At 41.2% G+C, this 19,628-nt stretch overlaps 2 long non-coding RNA genes across 2 annotated transcripts; both read left to right on the top strand.

Moving 5' to 3' along the window:
• Window positions 1–7,502: 7,502 nt before the first annotated feature.
• On the top strand, window positions 7,503–12,871 carry LOC308087275. Its single transcript, XR_013933304.1, has 3 exons — window positions 7,503–7,853; window positions 9,056–9,170; window positions 12,567–12,871. It is a non-coding gene; the product is annotated as an uncharacterized lncRNA (long non-coding RNA).
• Window positions 12,872–13,135: 264 nt separating this feature from the next.
• Window positions 13,136–16,636, top strand: LOC308087274. Its single transcript, XR_013933303.1, has 3 exons — window positions 13,136–13,757; window positions 14,022–14,179; window positions 14,823–16,636. It is a non-coding gene; the product is annotated as an uncharacterized lncRNA (long non-coding RNA).
• The last annotated feature ends 2,992 nt before the right edge of the window (window positions 16,637–19,628 follow it).

The following is a 19,628-nucleotide window of genomic DNA, read 5'->3' on the forward strand; positions in this document are numbered from 1 at the left end:
TGTCTTTTACAAGAAATGTCAACACCGCTCCACAAGAGCAGAAGTGAGGAATGGTGAAAGGAAAAACCCTCTTGTTTTGCACTATAACTGAACTACTTTTGTTGAATAAAAGTTGATGACTAATAAATCATGACTGGAGATAAATGTTTCTGGTTCCTTTTCTGGCATCATTTGGAGCTCCTCAAATTGCTTCCAAACAGTGGTGTAAAGTAACTAAGTACATCTTACTTTATACTGGAGTATTTCCAATTTTCAATACTTTCACTTCTACTCCACTACATCTCAGAGGCAAATATTGTACTTTTACTTCCACTATTAGTTACTAGTTACTATGTAGATTTAGATTATTATTACATAATATACATTACCCACTTCAGCCCTATATACATTTCGAAATTTGAAAATAGCCGATCTACAAGCTCACAATGCGTCGCGATGTGACTCATTGTGAGCTTGTAGATTGCTATTTTCGAAAGATTTTTATACATTTCAAAACTTGAAATGGGACATTCTGCATAATGAGCACTTTTAATTTTGGTACTTTAAGTACATTTTGATGGCAATACTTTTGTACTTTAACTCAAGTACATTTTGAATTCCGGACTTTCACTTGTGAAAGAGTATTTCTACATTGCGGTATTGATACTTTTACTTGAGTAAAAAATGTGAGTACTTTTTCCACCACTGCTAGCAACCGTTTCCTCTATGGTAACTCCCAATTACTGTAAAAAAAATATTTAAACTAGTCAGGTCATGCATGTATAACAAAGATCCATGCACCTTCATACCAAGAACCTGAATTTGCAAACTGTCATCGATTTTCTCAGTTTTCTAAGCAAACATTAATCTCAAACTCATTTTTTGTTTGAGGCTATAGTGCAGTTGTTGCAAATGCCATCCAAAAAAAAAAGATGATATCACATCGCCAACTGTCCCAAAATCATTATAGTATTACAATATTACAGCCCATATAACAGATGTATGATATTCATTGTCTCTGTTGTTAGTTTCTTTGCGCCCATGTGACGTTCAGGACCCTGGACAGCACCAGAGGAGGCAGGCCAGGTGTGGAAGGGCAATACCTACTGCTGGAGAACCAACCAACATGGAGGTGAAACGAGTGGATCCAACTGGTATTCACAGTGACAATATGAAGGGCTGGACGAGGTCTAAGGGGGAGATGATATATGTGAATGTGTTGTGTTGGGCCAGTATGACTGGAGTAGAGGCGAGATTTATTATGGATAATGGAGCGCAGAGCAGTGCAATAAATCCAACTACATTGCCTTACTAGAAATGCAGTAATGTTAGGACCCCCCCCAGACACACACACAGACAATTTGTGACATCTGGTGGTCAGATTAAAGAATTACAGCACTAGCAAACATCCAATGATTTGACAGTTTCAACATTTCCTGTGCAGTGAAAAGTAAAACAAAGTGTGTGTGTGTGTGTGTGTGTGTGTGTGTGTGTGTGTGTGTGTGTGTGTGTGTGTGTGCGCGCGCGCGTAATAGTATTCACTTTCCTTCAGTAGAACTGCTGTGCAGCAGTGTCCAGTCAGTGAAAGTGTCAGATGACATATGAACATTAAGTGGACATGCATAAGGCACTTAGACTAAGACTAAGAGACAAGTGGACAGGCATAAGGCATACTTAGACTAGGTAGGCTATAAGTGACTAAGACATAAGTGGACATGCATAAGGCATACTTTAGACTAACAATGTACTGCAACAACAGGTTCCACCCCTGCAGGTCAACGCACATGCATATTTAATTAGAACAAAGCCTTCAAGCTGTTCTTGTTATGATAAAGACCATGCCATGGGCCATGCATGTATGCATGTCCTTCCTAGTGTGCCACGTGCGCGTGCGTGTGTGTGTGTGTGTGTGTGTGTGTGTGTGTGTGTGCGCGCGCGTGTGTGTGTGTGTTGTGCGTGTGCGTGTGTGTGTGTGTGTGTGTGCGCGCGCGCGCTGCATGAATGCGTGTGTGCGCGTGCATGTGTGTGTGGGTAAACTGCAAGTTTAAACGTTTAATGCGATTTAATTCAAATAAACGAAAACCTAGCCTGATATAGTGGTGGTTTAATGCAGTTTTTTGGAAGTAAAAGAAAAGAAGTCGCTCCTCAGTGATTCGCTACTTCATCCCCCGTGTTTCTCTGGGGGGATTGTACCGTTGTCAAGACAACATACTGACAGGAAACTAACGAGTCCAAACTTCCACCAGCACTTTTTGACTAAAGTTAGAGTTATAATGAAAGTGTGTTTTACTGAAGTAGAGTTTAGAGTTATAATGATAGTGTGTTGACTATGACATGTGGGCTCGCACACTATAAATGGTTCAAATGCTGTCGCCCTGCGGTGCGACCCGGTCCCCGGGGGGCCGAGGTGGGAGACAGTTCCCCGGCTCCATGGGGAGTCATACCGGGACAGAGAGAAGACAAGGACCCGGCATCCAGTCCTGGCCCGACGGATCCACGTATGAGGGACACTTTGTGAATGGTTTGAAACACGGCTCTGGGAAATTCACCTGGAACAACGGAGAGGTAAAGTAGCCTGGAGGACAATTAAAGTTGCGATCCCGAATATAGAGGTTCTTCAACTTACTGCTGTGCGCCCATGCATGGACAGCTTGAAATGTAATAGTCCATATTTTTCAATAAAGAAGTGTTTTTAATCCCGTCTGTGGCCGATTCTGTCGGAAGTTCCCTATGGGCGTAGTGACGGGGCGCATCCGGTGAAAGCCGGAATTACACTCAATGTAAACAGGAAGTAAACGAGGGGGGAAATGGTGTTCGGCCACAGACGGGATTAAAACACTTCTTTATTGAAAGATATGGACTAATACATTGCACAAACACGCCGGACACCAAGTTAACATTTAGAACAGAAGCACCTTATATTTTTGCATTTGTACATGTTTGGAGAAGTACGGGCTTTGGAGCTGACTGACATTACAGGGCAATCCGGGTGAGTGGTAGCTAAGACTCTAGAGATTAAAAAAAAAAATCTAGAGATCACATCATTTTTATGTCGAATCTACTCATCCCATATAGGTAAAGAAAGCCATTGAAACAGTGACCTCTCTCTCTCTCTCTCTCTCTCTCTCTCTCTCTCTCTCTCTCTCTCTCTCTCTCTCTCTCTCTCTCTCTCTCTCTCTCTCTCTCTCTGTAGTATTATGAGGGGTCCTTCTTCAAAGACTACAGGCATGGTAAAGGAGTATACTGCTGGCCTACTGAAGGCTGTACGTTTATTGGCAAGTTCTACCTCAACAGGAAGGAGGGATACGGACAGCAGCAGTTCCCTGATGGAACCACCTTTCGGGTAAATTGCACGATGGATCTGACATACTGTAGCAGTCTGATAGTCAGAGTCCTCCTGTTTCCAACTCTCCTCTCCTCTCCTCTCTCCAGGGTCTGTACCATGCTGACCAGAGGTTTGGTCCAGGTGTGGTCACTTATCCAGACGGTGGTCAGGACGTGGGTCTGTGGCACAGGGAGCGTCTGTTAAAGCTGTGTACCTCCATAGAGGGGGGCTTCACCCTGAACAGTTTCCCAGAATATGCTGAGATGTCCCCTGCTGCCACCGTACATCCTCTGACTCAGGTTCATACTGTCTAAAAAATGTTATGTTATACTTATTACATATTGCTCCTTAAAAAAGTAATAATATTATATGAATTATTAGTTGGAATCAAGAGTAATATATTATTACATTACATATTACTTCCCCCCCCCCCCCCACCCGCAAAAAAAGAAAAACATCACATGGATGCACCTGGGACGTATCATCAGTGTTGTAGCCTGGGGTCGACGGGTGTTTCGGGTCCTGCAACATAATGGCCTGGCATTGGCCAGACTGATAACGTGGATTCACTCTCATGTTCCTCCCGGGGAGGAACTTGAGAGTGAATCCACCCTCGCCCAGGTGACCCAGCCGGGGTTGATCAAGCCCCGACTTACGTCCCAGTAGCTACCCACGGTTAGTCCTCTTAGGGCAAGACAGGGCCCCTCAGTCCGCTTCTCCGGAACTACTCTGCTGGGACCGGGGGAGGCTCTGGCACGTGGAGGGACTAGGCTCTGTGGATGGCCTCCTCCTTCGTCTCACCAGGTCCAGGACCTGAGCGTTGCACCAGACTCCCCCGATCCAAACATTTCATTCTGGCTGATGTTTGTGATGGTTTCTTGGGCCGTGGTGGTACTGCAGGCTCCACTTGCGGCTTGCTTGAATGGCCCTCCTTAAAGGCCTCACCGTGGGTTTGTTGGGCTTCTTCCTCACGGAAGACACAGGCTGGGGCGCTAACCCATACTGCTAGATGTACAACAACACGATCTGTTTAGCCAGCTCCTTTTAGACCTGAATCCATTTTTTGGCAAGAATAATAATAACTAGAACCTGGTACTGCCAGACCCCTAGTGGTTGAAATCTGAATGGCCGGGCTTCGCATGACGTGTGTCCCTTCTATGTCCCTTCTATGACGAAAGAGGGACAGACTTTTTTGGCTGGGGCCGGGGGACAAAGTGACATAACATGTATGGAGAAAACAGATACAAAGCCTCATGTAAGCCCGACCCCTTGGGTCTGGCAATAAGAGTCACCAATCAGCCAAAAAGGCTATAAAACAAAGCAGCAATCTCTCTTGGCCTTTTAAACTAAATGTTTTCAAAAGGCAGCCAACAAAACCTGAGTAATATGTAATATGTACTTTTTTTTTACATAGTATTGGTACTGTTTTGGTAGAGTAATACCTTACACTACTCGTTACTGGGTAAAATAATAATATTACAGTAATATACTAAAAGTAACTTGTTACTGCCCAACACTGCATATAGTGTGTGTCACATTAAAACAATTTAAACGTCTTTCTTTCTTTAATGTCTTTGCTCTTTCCGCACCTCTCCTCTCGTCTACAGCTCCCCTGTAGAGTTAGTGGGCCAGAGGCAGAAACCAGGACACTTTCTGAGGTAAACTTCCACCGTCGTATACAGTTACAGTAGGCGACACTTCCTTCTTGAGTTTCCTCATTAAATTAACAGGTCAATGTACAGATCCATCAAGTTGGCATCTTTCATTGCTTCCAATGGAAAAGGCCAATGTTCCAGCACAACAAGCTTGTGTTTATCATAAACACAAGCTTGTTGTGCTGAAACATTAGCCTATAAACAGTTTATTATAGTTCATATAACATGGAGGTCAGAACATGTCTGTTTTCATGAGTGTACACAGGTGTGGTTGATCTCAAGTCACATCAGGCAGTAAATGCACATCAAGTTGCCACGCTATGAGCTTGTAGATCTGCTATTTCTTTTAAATCATGAAAATGTGTTTCTTGTTGTCTTTGCTTCTGGGGGGGTCCCTGGAACAAAAAAAATTTGCTTCTGGGGGGGTCCCTGGAACAAAACATTTTGAGATGGGGGTCCGCGGCCAAATACATATCATTTTGGGTGTCTTTGACATGAAAAAGTTTGAGAACCACTTTTTTCAAAAAACTGTTAGGATTTAGAAGACATTTGTAGAACCCCCCAGAAGCAAAGATTTGAGTTACAAATGTAAATATATATTCAAAGATTTGCACAAATTTTCATGATTTTTCAAAAAAATCTACAATATCTTCAAGCTCATAGTGCGGCACTCGGTGCTGCACTATGAGCTTGTACATCTGCTATTTTTGAATTGCCAAAGTATAAGATAAGTTAAAGTGGTTAAAATCTAAAATGACAGATGCCTTCCTGGTCTTAATGGATTAAGCATAAACAATAAGATGACTTTGATCAATCCTGCATTGTATTAGGAGCCAATTAAATGATCTGAACATAGGAGTAATGTGTTCAGCTTTCCACTGGCACTCATAGTATTAGTAGTCAAGTCACTGCACTCATCAATTCCAGTGGTGGAAGAAGTACTCAAATTCTTCACTTAAGTAAAAGTACCAATACTGCAATATAAGAAATACTCTGTTACAAGTAAAAGTCCAGCATAAAAAATGTACTTGAGTAAAAGTACAAAAGTATTGGCATCAAAATATACTTAAAGTACCAAAAGTATAAGTACTAAAATATTTGAAAATAGCAGATCTACAAGCTCACAACGCGTCGCGACGCGTTGTGAGCTTGTAGATCGTTTATTTTCAAATAGCCTAGGTATAAAATAGGACGAAAGTGGTTAATGTATGTTTTATAATGTAATATATTTATATTTGATAAGTAAATCAAAGTTTTCAAATAATTGTAGTGGAGTAAAAGTACAATATTTGCCTCGGAGATGTAGTGGAGTAGTAGTAAAAGTATTGGAAATTGGAAATACACAAGTAAAGTACAAATACCTCAACATTTTGTACAGTACTTAAGTAAATGTACTTACTGTAGGTACTTTCCACCACTGATCAATTCCTCATCCAACTCCTCCAGATGAGCGCCGCAGACCCCTTGCTGAGCCCCTACAGTGATCTCCTGTCAGACGAGCGTTTCATCCTGCCCTGTGACATGGAGGTGTACTCCACGGATGGGGACCACCTGCCCGTGCCCCCTGGCCTGAGGACACAGCTGGATCTGCACTTCTACGGCGAGCTCTGGGAAGCGGGCTACGACTATGACCCGACCCCCCTCTCGGCCGTTCCGCTGCAGCTCCGCATGCAAGCTAATATACACAGACACAGGTAAGACACACACAGGCGGGCACATACTACAGCAGTGGCTCTCAAACTGTTTCATGTCAAGGACCCCCAAAAGGATATGTATTTGGCCACGGACCTCCCCCCATCTCAAAATATTTTGTTCCAGGGACCCCCAGGAGCAAAGATTTGAGTTACAAATGTTCGCTTTAAAAACATTTATTCAAAAGGTTTGCACAAATTTTCACTATTTTTGAATAGCCAAAGTATTAACCCATTGAGACCTGAAGCCGATTCTACATGTCTCCTAAATCTCAACAGTATTGTGAAAAACGTATGTTTCTATATCAGTGGTGCTCAAACTTTTTCATGTCAAGGACCCCCAAAATGATATGTATTTGGCCGCGGACCCCCATCAAAATATTTTGTTCCAGGGACCCCCCAGAAGCAAAGATTTGAGTTAAAAACGGTTCGCTTTAAAAATATATATATTCAAAGATTTGTACACATTTTCATGATTTTTCAAAAATAGCAGATCTACAAGCTCGTAGCGCGGCACTCGGTGCCGCGCTATGAGCTTGTAGATCTGCTATTTTTGAATAGCCCAAAGTGTAAAATAATGCTTTTTAGCTCAAATCTAGCCTGCTGCAACCCTCCTGATTTCGTGTATAAAGGGGCGGGTGTATAGAGCCGGCGAGAGACTGCGCATGATCCCATTGGTTCACCGATCTGTCCGTCAACCCCCGCCCCGTTAACACAACATTACGAGCGACGCCCACTGCACTCTGGTTGGTTGGGAAATGAAACACTTCCTCATACCCAGCAAGGAAGATTTAGAAAGGAAAGGACATACTTCCGTCCGTTCTCTAGATATATGACGGGTGGCAAATCTCCAACCGGAAGTTGGTGAATTACATTGCAGTGGATGGGAGCCCACTGGACAGCTTGTGAACAAACACTATTTCTGGACGATTGCGACCTTTGTCATATAATCGGTCCGGGAATATAAAAGAAGACATATCACAGGTTGTTTTCCGAGTGGTTGTTTTTCGACTTGGGAAGTATTTAATTTTATTGAGGTATCTAAAGAGCACAGAGTACGTTTCTGCCTGGGCTGCATAGGCTGTCATCGCGAGACTGTCAACTAGTGCCATTCCAGCCTCACGTTCTAGTGATCATAATAAGTCTGTGTGGAACCGCTGCGACTGGAGCCGTTGTGGAAAGCAATCTAAAGTCAGCAAAGAGGTATGTAAAGTATTGAAAGTCCGTCGTTTATGCATGAATGAATCTATCTATTGCTTTGTGTGTTCCTACAAAATTTGAGTAATGGATATACCCTCTAAAATTACCATTGTTTATATTGTTAAACTAGCTCTCATGGCCAGTGGTGGAAAGTAACTCAGTACATTTACTTAAGTGCTGTACTTAAGACAAAAAAACCTCTTAGAAATAGCAGATCTACAAGCTCACAATGTGTCGCATTGTGACACATTGTGAGCTTGTAGATCTGCTATTTTCAAATGGCCGAAATGTATATAGGGCTAAAGAGGTTATATATGTTTTGTAATGTTAATCAAAATCTACAAAGTAAAAGTTTTCAAATAATTGTAGTGGAGTAAAAGTACAATATTTGCCTCTGAGATGTAGTGGAGTAGAAGTAAAAGTACTGCAAATTGGAAATACTCCAGTAAAGTAAAAATACCTCAAAATTGTACTTAAGTACAGTACTTGAGTAAATGTACTGAGTTACTTTACACCACCGCATTTGTTTACAACACGTATCCACGAAATGTCAGATTCGATTAAATAAATCTATGATAGTCTTGATCCAAGGCTGCTGCTAGCCAGTTGACTCCTGTACATGTGTCTCATTTCGAATTATTCTACTGATGTTTAAACACAAGCTCTGTAAAGAGTGATCTTATGCATGGCTGCCATAATCTTCAAGATCAAACGTGTGACATGTTGAGATCTTATTGGTCCGATCGGACACTGTGATGAAAGCTTAAATAGGAGTTGAGGTATAAATGATACTGCATACCTTCTCTTTTCACTCACTTTTTAGGTAAAAAAGCAGCTTAAAGCAATCTAAAAGCAATTATTAAATGGGCACTATTATGTATTAAGTGAGGACCTAGAAAGTAGTTATAATACTCTTAAGACCGTAGTTCATTACAGTTACATTAAATGTATTAAAACAGTGTTTTACATTGATTGAACTAAAATATTACTTTATTTAGCTGAACATTAGCTATCACACATTTCAGCTCTTTCTGGGGTCCAACATAAAAAATAAATATATGTTTGGTTGACAATATTAAGGTACACCACTATGAATCTACCATACAGTTTGGATATTGACCACACCGTGCTGATCGGGCAGTCCTTGTTTTTGTGTATTGACTGTTTGTTTTTCTCTCCCCCCTCCTTTTTTCCATCCTCACAAGAAAATAGGTCAGCGGTGGACACTGGACAGACATCTAAGCAATGCTTCCATTTCAATATAAAGTTGATATAAATGGCTTCAAAGACATGATGAAAACACTGGATCCAAGATATGAGGTACCTGCCTGCAAACATTAAGCCAAACATATCAACCTATAACTATTGTCAGATCACAGGTTTACAGGTGTAAAAATAAATGATTGTTGAAATTTGTTTTTGTGCAAGCTCCAAAGTTTGTTTATTTCCAGAAAGAAAAAGAAGAGGTGGGACAGGGGGAGCAAGAGAAAAAAAGAAAAGAAAATTAAAAGAAAATATATTTACATATATACACATAACATATCCATCTGGTGCAGTATGTACATGTGGTTAGACATAAGGTGTATGAATATAGCAGCAGTCACATGTTATTAGACATTAAGGTGCAAAAAATGAATATCAGTGCATGTACATGAGATTAAGGTGCAGAAAAGAATATCAGTTAGTTGTTCATGAGATTAATGTGCAAAAAAGAATATCAGTGTTGTACATTAAGGTGCAAAGAGTAACAGCGCATAGTCAGGTTCAACCAAGTTGAAATGCCAAAATAGAAGAAAAGTTTTTTTCTTCTATTGCAGTTTTGCACAATATATTTTTTACCTCTGCACTAGGGCTGGTCAATTAACCGAAAATATATTGACACAAGTATTTATGGCCAATAGCTGATAATTAAATAAATAATAATATATACATTTAAAAAAATGAATAAATAAAATAAATGTTGATCTTGTAGGTTAATAAATTAATGGAAAAGCAATTTTTATTTTATTTTTTATTTCTTGTATATCAATGAAGCTACACTAGTGTGGCTTTTGACTGGCCCACCAATCAATCAATCAATAAAAAATAAAAAAAATGCGACAAAAACAAAAGATCTCCATGAATTCAAGGCTTCATGGTAGGGATGCAAATTATTGATGAATTCATTAATTGATAGTTGATAACCTTAGCGATCGATTAATCGATTAATTGATAAGCGGCATTTTTTTTAGGACTAAAAGGAAAATTCTTGTCTGAAACTGAAATTGAGCGCAGAAACATAATTGTATATAATATTAACCAGTGTCAACGAGCATTAGCTGGACACAGACACACACACCTCCTCTCTGCAGTGCTCTATGGAGTTTGTCTCATTTCTCTCCAAAAGCCCTTGAATATGATTAAGGATTACTGTGATTATGGTAAGCTCACATTTGATACCACACACCATACCTGTAACTTTCACTAGACAAAAAATAAAGAAATACATTAGTTAATTCATTAATTAATTGAAAATCAATACATTTAATCGACTAAATTCTTGGGGGGGGCATCAAGGCTAGGGAGCTGAACAGGCTCAACAAAATCATCAAGAAGGCCAGCTCTGTGGTTGGCCTCCGCATGGAAGGGCTGCAGTCGGTCGCAGAGAGGTTTGTGTGATGGAGAGATGGAGTGTGAATGTCAAGAAACACTGCGCAGAGGTCATTTCGACTACGAGCCATGGTCAGGCAGGGTAGGTGATTTGATTGCATTTAAGCTGACCCCCCTCTATTATAGGGAGATTCCAACCGAAGTCTGGAAGACTGCGTGTAGCAGTCCCCTCGGAAGGGGGTCCGTAAGGCACGCCCATACACTCCAGACTACGTGACAACCACGACTTACCCTGCCAATCAACATTCATCTCAATCCGGGGGATAGAGTAAGGGGAATGAAAGGGTGTCAAAAAATCTCTACCCTAAACCCAAAAGGTCACATACGATTTTCCAAGTGGGTTCTGGTCACATACGATTTTCCAGTGGGTATGAGATAGAAGAAAGAATGAATAAAGAGGTGGAGAGGTGGAAAGGGGAGAGTATGGCAAGGAGAGTCTCAACCCTAAACCCAAAAGGTCACATACGATCTTCCAAGTGGGTTCTGGTCACATACGATTTTCCAGTGGGTATGAGATAGAAGAAAGGATGAATAAAGAGGTGGAGAAGTGGAAAGAGGAGAGTATGGCAAGGGTTAGGGTTAGGGTTAGGGTTAGGGGGGGGGGGGGGCATTACTCGAAGAATCCGAGTAATGCGTCCAGTAATCAGTGAGTCCCATTGAGGTCCCTGAGGTCTGGACTTAGACATTTTTTGGGTTATCATAGTGAAAACCCTGAAAAAAGTGGTGTGCCATCCTGGCAAACCCCTCCCACCCACTCTATGGCGAGCTGCAGGATAGGGTGAGCACCTTCAGCCAGAGGCTCACTCTCCCCCCGAACATGCACACTGAGCGGTACAGACTCTCATTCATGCCAACTGCCATCAGACTCTACAATGCTTAAGAACTCTCCCTAAATGCATGTGGTCGACCCTGGTCTATTTGTTACACTGTGCTGCTGTGACACCATAATTTCCCCTTGGGGATTAATAAAGTATTTCTCATCTCATCTCATCTCATTGCAGCATGCAAAAAAAGTGAAATAGCCCATCTACAAGCTCACAACGCGTCGTATTGCAATTCAAAAAAACAGAAAAGGATTATTTAACTGAAGTCGCTCTAAGAGCGGACTTGCTGTCATATTGACGAATTTCGCCAGACTGGCTAGTTTTTTGCTTTAAGAGCATATGTAACTTCAGTGTGGCCAGTCTCTTAACAATCTTTTTTGAGACTGCATGGCATGGTGGGAGCCAGGTGGTGATGGTGTCCATCCACCTCATAATGAGGTCCACTGGATTCTCCGTTCTAAGGAGTGCCTGTTCTTGTTCTTCCATCAGGTGGTGGAGCCTCATATGCTGTTGATGGACAGCTGTGGAAGGGTGGACCAGTTTCCCCTTGCTCTTGATCGTAGTGAGTACTGCCTCTGACTCCACGGGGTGGAGGCTGTGGTAGCCATGCTCGTGAAGGGCACTGCTTGAGAGGCAGTACTCACTACAAGCTACACATGCAGTTTTTCGCATTTCTGTGAACACTGCCCATCCCGAAATGTAGTACAGAGCCTGCCCTTGTATCAAGGGCAGGGGTTGTTGCTCATGCTCTGCCTGAGCTGGCAACTCGGGAATCTCCACTGGCTGCTCCTCAGTTTGGGCCAAGGTGTCGATGTACTCGACCATTGTGGTGTCAGTGGAGGGGCCCTTGCCTTCATATTGGGTAAGAGCAATAGCCTTCAGCCTTGCGCGGCAAGTTTTGGCGCTGGGGTGGATGACATTGTCTGCTCTCAATTGAGAATGCAGATTTTCATTGGCATCAGTAGAGATCCGCCCAGTGTGGAAGTGGTTCAGTGATTTACTTTCTCCTGTCATCTGGGCCATCCAGGTTCTGTTTTCTGGCAGGAAGGAAGGGGGAACTGATGGCAGGTGCTGCTCCAGTTCCTCTGGGAAGAGTGCCGCACCTGCCATTACCAGCATGGTCGTTGTTGACATTCGGACACCAGTCTGGGATGGCTTCCAGGCTGTAAATAAAATGTATTAATTTAGTATTGTAAGTCTCATAACTGCTGCCATTAATTCTGCTTTTGATTGTTTGTTTCAGAGGCACTTACCCTGATGCTTCCCTTTCTTTTTGGAGCGAAACACTGTGGCATTCCATGTTTGCATGAAGTCCTGCAGCCTCTCCAACTTCCAATTGGCCCCAGCAGTGGTGTTTGGTGGATATAGTGCTGCACATATCAAACATGTATTAGTGTCAAACAGAAGGAGCCAACACTGCCTGGGTTCAGGGTCCAGTGGCTTCTTCAAACAGGTGCTCTTCAGTGAAACAGGTAGGTATATTTATAACCCTCCCTCAAAGTTCTGCTTGTGGTGCAGACTGCCTATGGAGAAGAATCCTGAGGCACTCCGTCTTCAGGTGAAAAAAAATAAGTTTATTGCTGAGCAAGGCAACACAGAAGGAATGCCTTAGTATTCTTCTCCCTAGACCGTCTGCACCACAAGCAGGACTCCCCCCCCCCCCCCCCCCCCTTTTGTGTGTGTGTGTGTGTGTGTGTGTGTGTGTGTGTGTGTGTGTGTGTGTGTGTGTGTGTGTGTGTGTGTGTGTGTGTGTGTGTGTGTGTGTGTGTGTGTGTGTGTGTGTGTGTGTGTGTGTGTGTGTGTGTGTGTGTGTGTGTGTGTGTGTGTGTGTTTACTTTTACTGACCATAAAGGTGACCTCTCGATGTCATCAAGTCGAACCAGTCATTCACCATGTCTATGAACCAGGCCGTGGTTAAGGCCTCATTTGGCAGCTGCTCACAGTGCACCAACATGCGAATGGCACTTGCAGTGCTGTGCGAAAACACTTTACATGCTGGTAGAACCTTGAAGCAGAGAACATAACTGTAAGTATGGAAAATACTGCACATACTCGTAACTCTGTCTGTATCCACCTGATCATTGTATGTCATAGAAAGAGAAGGCACTTTCAGTGTTTAATACACTCAAGGCCAGATTTACTAAGCCTTTTGCACCTGTTGGACACTGTCTGCACTTAAACATTAATCTGCAAGGCTTAAGATGCAATGCAGTTGCCTTTTGTATGTGAGTATTACTGTCATTGTTTACAGTATACCAAACAGTAAGTGTGTGTTGTTAGTGCAACATACTTTCATTTTTTCAAAACTTGTGGCTGTTGATATGGCCCTTGCAGTCAGACCAGGCACAAGTTTTTCCGACATGTCAGCCTGAACAGAGATGACCTTCTCAACGGCAGCCATGGACACCTGGAAAACATATTATTTCAAGCAGAAGTAAGTAGATTTTGTAAAATGACACAATTCAGCAATTATATCTCATTTTGGGTGAACATTTATGAATGACGTAACATGTCAGAATCATCACAATTGACTGGGTCATTGATTTGCTATTTGCTTTTGGTATTTGGTAATTGATCTGAGTAGCATCCCATCAGTAAATGTACTCACTGTATCACCAGGCAAGCTGTTTTTCATCACAATGTCATCTGGTAGGATGAAGTCATGGTTACACATTGCCGTTTTCATGGCTTTTAACAGGTGGGGGGTGTCGGGACTAAAGAAAAGATATGCTCCTTCAAAATATGGATGGTCGATGTAGGTCCTGTCCATCGATTGGCCAACCTGAAGGCCAGCCTCCCGCCACATCGCCTGGTTGGACGAGTCCATGTCAGAACACTAGAAGTTGGATATAGAAGGTAAGAACATTGACATCAAATTGTAATTGCAAAGCTGAGAATGAAGCTTTTACAACGTCACTAACTGGTTTGTTCACATAGAGTGTGATGGTAAATTAAAGCCTGAACATACCACAGCGATGACTTTTATATCCCGCTCTCCACATGCCGCAATAATGGTTTGCATGTAGGCCCAGAGATCTCTCCCTGACACAGATGGCCCGGTGAAGTCATAAGCTACAACCTGTTTGAAGTCCTTTGTCAAGGAGGCCAGAATGGTTGTCAGCACCTTTGTTGACAGGGTGTCATCTCGGGGGGGCAAGGTCACTGTTCCCAAAACCATTTTGCTCCCTGGATCATATTGGAGTTCTTTTTTTATGGCCATTTCATCAATCTATTAAAAAAAATTGTTACAGTGCATTAAAAGTGTGCATATGAAACAAAATACTGTATCTGGGAGTGAAACGATCTGTGGTCAATAAGCAACATGAGTGTAAGTTCAACAGTGTGTTGAGTCTCCCGACTCTTATGTCTGTTCTGTAAGTGTGTCTTTTGGAAAATACTATACTGTATAATCTATACTGTGTATGTATTCGTTATTAATCATTCTGATTTTATCGTACTAATGAAACTATACAAACTAACTATACATTTTCTTTTTAAGGCACCTTTAGGACAGCAAGGCGGGCATTCGGAGGAAGATGCTGCAGTTTCATCGCCATCAAATCCAGGATCTCATGCTGTATTCCTGGTTGGAATTTTATGGCCTCCAGGCGCCTGCTAAGAGTCCGGTAGCTTGGCATGGGAAATTTCATCTCTAGAGTGTGTAAAGATATTTGCGAAATTTGTACTTGGTTGTCTCTCTGTGTTAGTAAGATGTAAATATGTTATAACAAGTCTAGGGCTCATACCTTCTCTCAAATATTCATAACCACTGATCCCTGTGGCAACTCTGACTTTTAAGCAGTTAGCTATGGTTGCAGGTGACCATTTGTGGACCCTTTGTATAGACTCTGTTGTTTGACATCTACAGTATAACAGAAAAGGGAATTGAGAGAGACAAGAACAGGTCAGTCAGTTTGTTTACTGTATTGGTATGGTTGTATGGTTTAGAAATTGTAATATCGTATGTTAATCCCCTCTCCCAATCTTCCCCTATGTTCAGACCCCTGAGATCTCAACTGCCAGCTGTAAGTAATTAGACACTTCAAAGAAAAACTTCAATGTAAGTCACAGTACACAAAACGTGTGTTGCTTGGCCCGGACAGATTGAAATTACTTGACTGCACTACCGGCCACACCCTGATCATGATGTAAAAGTGATATTACATCATGTTTGGTGTCTGACCAGAAGTGTAACATAGTTGAAAGTTTCAACATGTAGAGTCCAATTCAACACTAGTTCTCTGAACTTTACAAATTAAGGTGGATTGTCCCTTTACTCATGTTACTCATACTTTCCCTTTCTGGTCTTCAGCCTTATTGACATAAACTTCTTCACTGCCTTTGACCCAGAAATTAGTTGCGTAAAACTGCATCTGTTACCACCTTGCCTTGTAGCACTGTAAGTAGTGATGTAGTTATTATCTCACCTGCTTTCAAGGAACTGAATTTGGTCAGTGTTGAAGACCAGGCCAAGCATCTTATTCTGAAAGAGGAATAGTGCAAGGTCATGGCAAATTAAAAGAGAAGCCTTTTTGCATTAATGAAGGTTTTGAAACATTTATAAATAAAGAATATAATAATACCTTGATCTCCAGCTGAGATTCAAGTTCGGCGAGCCGTCTGTCTCTTTCTTCAGCTATGTCCTGTACAGGTTCTTCGTGTACAGGTTCTTCGTCTCGTTCTGCATCGGGAAAGTGGACAGTGGCAGTGACAACCTCAGCATGGCTCTGATGGAAGGTGTCTGGTGCATCTAAGTTTCATGTGTAGTCCTTTGACAGAAAGTGACTGAATAATTTACTTTTGTGGCAACATCTTCATAATACATACATTTTAATTAATCTTTTTAAGGTTTCAATGTCAAAAGTAGGGGAATAGGTTACATTTTCCCAAATCTAACACATAGCTGCATGTTTGGGGAAATTGTGCTCAGTAATGTGACTCGTGTTCAAAGGGCTGAAAATGCAACACTAAAGGCATGATCCTTTTAATTATCATGTATGATACATATTTGTGTTCATGTTTGTTGTGTTCATGTACACGTAATTAAAAAGGGTTAGGGTTAGCAATGACTGCATCCCATGTCTCTTTACCAGTTGATTTCTTGGTGTAATTGTGATCCAGGGGTGTTCTGCAAGGGCTCCCAGTCATGCATATGGCCTCAGTCATGCAGGGATCGCTCATTTGATCATTGACTGCAGTAGGGAGAAAACAAACTTTTAAAACTGTGTGTTTGAAAAGTGATCCTTAATGTGTGTTTTTTTGTTTCCTTGATTATGTTCATGATATAACACTTGATTAAAAATGTTATGTTCTTGTGTTCTGGATGATATCATCCTATGTGTGTTTACCTGTTGATTGCCTGCTGTGATCCATCCCATTTCCCTGGGGGGTTGTATTACTATTACTCATGCAGGGGTTCTCTGTCACACTGGAGCTCTCAGTCACCCTGGGGGTCTCAGTCGCACTGGGGGTCCCCGTCGCACTGGGGGTCCCCGTCGCACTGGGGGTCCCCGTCGCACTGGGTGCCAATGTCATATTGAGGGTCCCTGTTGTACTGAGGGTCTCGGTCATGCAGAGCTTGCTCGTTCTGTCAGGGACTGCATTAGGCAGAAGACCCCCATTGGGATTGAACTGGGCAATTGAAAAGTGATCCTAGTTTTGAAAAGAAAAGAAGAATTGTGAACTTTTTCAATTATTGACACTGAAATAGCATTGTATGTGTTTTACAGTGTCCTACCTGACACAGCCTTGCCCACTTTGTAGGTATCCAAGGTTTGAACCCATCTGACCCAGCTCTTTTTATGGCTTTTGCCCATTGGTTGCTCCTCACAAGGTCCTTGGGAAATCTAAAAAATTTCTTTGTGTGTGGGCCAGGCCCTGCCCTCCTGGACTTGCACTGTGGTGCTGCACAGCTAACCATTTTAACTGTTGTGAAATGACCCGTTGAATAAGACAGAAATATGGCCGGCAAGGAACTTAACATTTTATCCATGAAGAAATACTTGTATTGATTTGATCATACTTCATAATTGTCATTTATCTTTCCTCTGTCCATTCCTTATCCAAATGACCAATGTTCAGTGATGGAAAGTAACTAATTACATTTACTCAAGTACTGTACCTAGGTACAATTTGGAAGTACCTTTACTTATGTTCTCAATCCTTTATACTCCACTACATCTCAGAGAAAAATATTGTACTTTCTACTCAACATTATTTGAAAATGTTAGGTACAAGTTACTTTGTAGATTTAGATCAGTGGTTTTCAACCTTTTTCATGCCAAGGACCGCTAAATTGATATACATTTGGCCGTGGACCCCCATCTGAAAATGTTTTGTGCCAAGGACCCCCAGAAGAGAAGATTTGTGTAAAGAAAATCCAAAATTCTACAAAATTTAAGGTGTGAAAAATACTTTTCGAAAATGTTCAGAAATAGCAGATCTACAAGTTTGCGGCACGGCACGAAGTGACTCGCTGTGAGCTTGTATATCCGCTATTTTTGAATAGCCAACGTATACAATATGGATAAAGGGGTGAAAATGTATTAACACCCCTCAAGGACCACTGGTTGAGAACCACTGATTTAGACGATTACAAAACATACATTGAAGGTACAGTAAGTGATTTTCTTTGGTTAAAATAAGTGTTAAATAGCTCTATATTCTGATAATAATAATAATTGCTATAGAGTCTCTTCAGCTCATAAGTACAACAATGCATTAATACTAATTTGAGCCAATCAGGAGAACTCGTAAGGATATACAAGACAAATTGGAAGTGATGACACAAAGAAATTAGATGTAACTAACGCTACACTACTGTACTCTCTCCTGATTGGCTGAAATTCGCATCCCAACTGGAAATATATATTTTCTTTATTAAAGACCTGGAGAGACATGCAGGGAGACCCCTGTTACTGAACAAATACTATATCAATGATTACTATCAGAATATAGAGCTTTTAATAACAAAACTTTTTTTTAACTAAAACGTATCACATACCCTACCTTTAACCAAGTAGTAAGCCCTATTTATACTTAATATATTAAGACATTGGTGAGCTTGTAGATCGGCTATGTTTGAAAGATATTGATATCAAACAAAAGTGTGAAAATGGGACTTTATGCATGATACTGTAAGTAGGCCTATTGACTTTTGGTGCTGTAAGTATTTTAATGCCAGCATTTATTTGATTACAATACATTTTGAATACAGGACCTTTACTTGTAGCACAGTATTTCTACATTGTGGTATTGCTAGTAAAACATAGGTAGACATTGGAGTACTTCTAATTCCACCACTGCGAATGTCGAACCCTTCTGTAGGCTACTGTAAGTGGACATATGATAGATTGAATATCGAGATAAATATCCCAGCAAAACATAAACAAGATGTAGGCTACTGTAGCATATATTAAGCTGGAACAAGGCAAGTGTATCATTGCTGTCGGACAGAACCCTCCTGTCTTTTTTCCTCTTTTTTTTAAATGAATGCCGTTTTGGACACAACGTTTTCACCCAACAGCAACGATATATAGACTAATATAGTACAATATAATAGACATATTGTAATGTTTTAGAACCCCGCGCTGGGATCGAACCAGCTGGACAACCCCACACTCGTAATTCGCTGCGCCAATTAGGCTAAATGAAGCTTGGTGCAGCTGCACTGCACAGCTTGGTGAATATGATACAATTGTAACATATTATATTATATGAAACAATATAATATATTATATGAGATAATAGGTCTACTATTCTCATTGAGCACAACATCCTCCCTGCTTATGAGCAATAGGTGTGGAAAGCCCATCTTGGTTTTAATTCTCAATTATAAACTAAACATAACGTCTTCATAATGTCGAGAGTAAATTATTTTGCAAAATTAAAAGTCAGTGGTGTTGGATGAAGTACTCCGATTATTTGTTTTACTCAAGTAGAAGTTGCCTAGCAGTATCACAATGTAATATGCTCGTACAAGTTCAAGGCCTGTTTTCAGAATTTTACACAAGTATTGCCATATACTTACAGTAGCCTACCAAAGTAAAAGTATTCACATTTTTCAAAATTGTCTAACGTTTTTGAAAACAGCAGATATCCAAAATAGGGCTTTAGTGGTTATTGTACCACTTGTAAGTTTTTAGAATAATACGCAAATTAACTGTAGCCAAGTAGGCTATAAGCTGTTAAAATAATTATAACAATTAAGACAGTAGGTTTAAGTAGTAGTAATAATAAGTAATTATTATAATGAAAGTACAATATTTGCATGTGAAATGTAGTGGTAATATAAAACGATTTAAGT

The sequence above is a fragment of the Gymnoscopelus braueri genome, assembly GCF_963280865.1.
Source record: "Gymnoscopelus braueri genome assembly, chromosome: 6".
Classification (NCBI taxonomy): domain Eukaryota; kingdom Metazoa; phylum Chordata; class Actinopteri; order Myctophiformes; family Myctophidae; genus Gymnoscopelus; species Gymnoscopelus braueri.